Consider the following 2,835-nt stretch of genomic DNA (forward strand, 5'->3'; position numbering starts at 1 on the left):
TTCTTCCCTCAGAAATATCCATGCAAGAAGCAAGCAGCATTTTCTATCATTGTTTATTTCTATGGTTAAGTTTAGAGACACAAGCCAATTTCTTCCAAGAATTTTCCTCATCATTTAATGCCCAGCCTCAACAGCAGCACTAGAGTGTGTGCAGCGTGAGAAAGAAGAGATAAACTCTGACTTCAATCTTAAAGGAGAAATAGGAGATGGTCAAGTAAAGAAGCAACGGGCAGTGTAAGGAAAAGTAAAATAGACGGAGTCATGAAAAAGACATAATTCCGGGAGCAGCAAGAGCTCAGTTTTGCAGAGTGGAACTTTTTGCTCATGCCCCCATCTCTCACTCCTCGCTGGGCATTGTGGGGAATGTGAGATGGGGCCTTGTTAACCATTCCCGACCTGCAATAATGTGAGCAGAGACAACTCTCCCTCCTTTGCGGGTGCTGAGAAGCACGTGGGGTATAGGCCTGTTGAATGCACTCACTGTGCAGTACAATAAGCAGATGCCATGCCCTTCCTTCTCCCCACCGGCCTCAGTGCGGACTGTAAGGAGGAGCACTGTCAACCATGTGTGCCTGCGTGAAGTGAACAGGAGTAAATGGTGGTACCCTAGTCCCTTTGAAATAGACAGTAGAGACAGAACTACAGAGGAAACTGAAGAAAGGGATGCTTTAAATCTGTGTATATAAATCCTGAAAAGATTCCAAGCAACCCTTGCAGATAAAGTGATTGCCTATTAAGGGATCTACCAAAACTCAAAATAAGAAAATACAGGAGGTAGAAGATAACTGAAAAGATTAATGCAACATTAGATTCAAATCTGTAGCTCCTGTAACTACTTAAAGCATGGTTTTTGAAACTAAACCCAACATTTCCAGGAACCATAGAAACAGTTAAAATAAAACTTGCTATGAAAGCCCTTATATCATGCTTGATGGAGGGAGATAGGAAGATGTAAGATCCAGGACACATGAAACATGGCATTTCATCTGCAACTCCTATTTGCTTTACTGAGGTTGTAGTTTCCAACTTCAGTCACCTTCTTCAGCTTCAGACTCAGATTCTTCTTTAGCATTTTTGAGCCACTCCACAAACTTTTTCATTTGCTCAAGGAAGACACGTTTCCCCTTTGCAACATGTGCGTCTTTCTAGCACTTCAGAATGGGCTCCTCCCTCGGGACTGCAGCTTTATAAAAAAGCACCACGATTTTCTGGGAGGCTTTCATGAAATGAATGTTATAGCAATACTCCTGCATCTTCAGTAACAGAGTCGGCTCAGCCTGACCTTGAGCAGTGAAGGCAGCGAGGAGAGGGCTGTTTTGCGTCAAGTGCTTGATGGCTTGCTCTGCTACAAGCTCCTCTTTGTTGTTCCAGTCCACGGTGCTTATTGCACTGGGCCAGATTCATCCAATGACAAACGTGTTCTGGGATGTTGTTTTTTTCATCTCCTCCTTGACATACAAAATTATATCCTTAAATGAATCACCACGGGACATCTGTTCTTGACGTTCTTTCTGGAGTTCTTTATGAGCTCCTATGGTTTGCTGATTCCGAACATATTCTGAAAGCTCTTTTAAGCCTGCCTCAGCGAAATGCTTTGTGAAATGTTCAAGGCTTTGCTTATTCACAAGAAAAAGTTCCATCAGTCTGTTATCTGTGCTGACTTTCCGAAGACTTGCGGCTACTGCATTGATGTCTTTCCATTTATCCATGATTTAAAGAGCTTTACAGCAAAAGCTTCTGAAACCCCTTATTTAACCAAATTCTCATTATAAAGGCTATGAAGAATGGATGCATTACGTGTTCCAATAGCCAGAAGAACACCCGTCAACATAGCCAGCTTATTCCTCTCCGACTCCAAAAAACCCTTTACAGCAGCTTTTTTACTTCATCTTCAAACCCTTCTCCAGGTATTTGTAGCATCTGGGTAACTTGTTAAAAACCTAAGCAAATGCTTGCATGGCATCCAGGTCTTATTGTGCTGTGAACACATAGACATCTGCGTACATCAAGCCATCTGCCAGTGTACCACCTGGGGCCAGCATTCCCCAGGCCCCAGAATGTCAAAGAATGTTTCTGCAAATGGGCCGCAATCAAGTGTTGCCCCAGAAGCACCAAGAAACGTTGCTACTGCCTCCAAATCAGTACCAGTTTCACTTAAGCCTTGAATACTCATTTTGAAACTGAACAGGGTCAAACCTCTCTTTTTCATCTCTTTTTCTGGTTTTAAAATACTGGCCTGAAAGTGTTGGCTTTTGCTGGTTTTAATTGTTCATAAAAGACACCCACATTTAAGGTGAAGAGAAAAGGGCTAGAAATTCCAGAGGAGGCCACAACTGTGGCAGTCTCTGCAGCAATAAATCTTAAGAAGTTGAAAGGACTGTGAATCAAAGGTCGTCACCACCAATTCAGTGCCAACAGGAGTCCCCAATTTGGGGTGCAGTGAAGAGGGACACTATTCAGTGCAAGAAAGGTCAGTTGTGACTCAGCATGCTGTGGAATGGCACATTTGTAAAACAGCTCAGGACAGGCAGCCCAGGTGTTACAGCTCCAGTGTTACAGCTCTGCTCTGGAGATACAGCTGTGCTCCACTCCCAGGAGACAGCTTTGCTCTGTGCAGCTTCAGCCAATATTGCTGGTCCAGCTGGGGAAACACAATCTTGGATGGAAACTAAAGTTCACTCCACCAAGACAGTTATATACAGAAGAGTGCCCATCCCCAGGCCCTGATGAGTTTATTTCTATGCAAATGAGTATTCCAAATCGTTATAGTTTGATTGGTCCAAATAGCACCATCCTGATTGGTTGGAATGCAGCCATTCTGATTGGTGAAGATGC

At 43.5% G+C, this 2,835-nt stretch overlaps 1 pseudogene; it reads right to left on the bottom strand.

The window, feature by feature from the left end:
* Positions 1-1,028: 1,028 nt before the first annotated feature.
* On the bottom strand, positions 1,029-2,273 carry LOC139013146 (eIF5-mimic protein 2-like; annotated as a pseudogene).
* Positions 2,274-2,835: the final 562 nt, after the last annotated feature.

This window comes from Myotis yumanensis, unplaced genomic scaffold, assembly GCF_028538775.1.
Source record: "Myotis yumanensis isolate MYYU_CA2020_CCGP unplaced genomic scaffold, mMyoYum1.0.hap1 SCAF_6, whole genome shotgun sequence".
NCBI classification, from domain to species: domain Eukaryota; kingdom Metazoa; phylum Chordata; class Mammalia; order Chiroptera; family Vespertilionidae; genus Myotis; species Myotis yumanensis.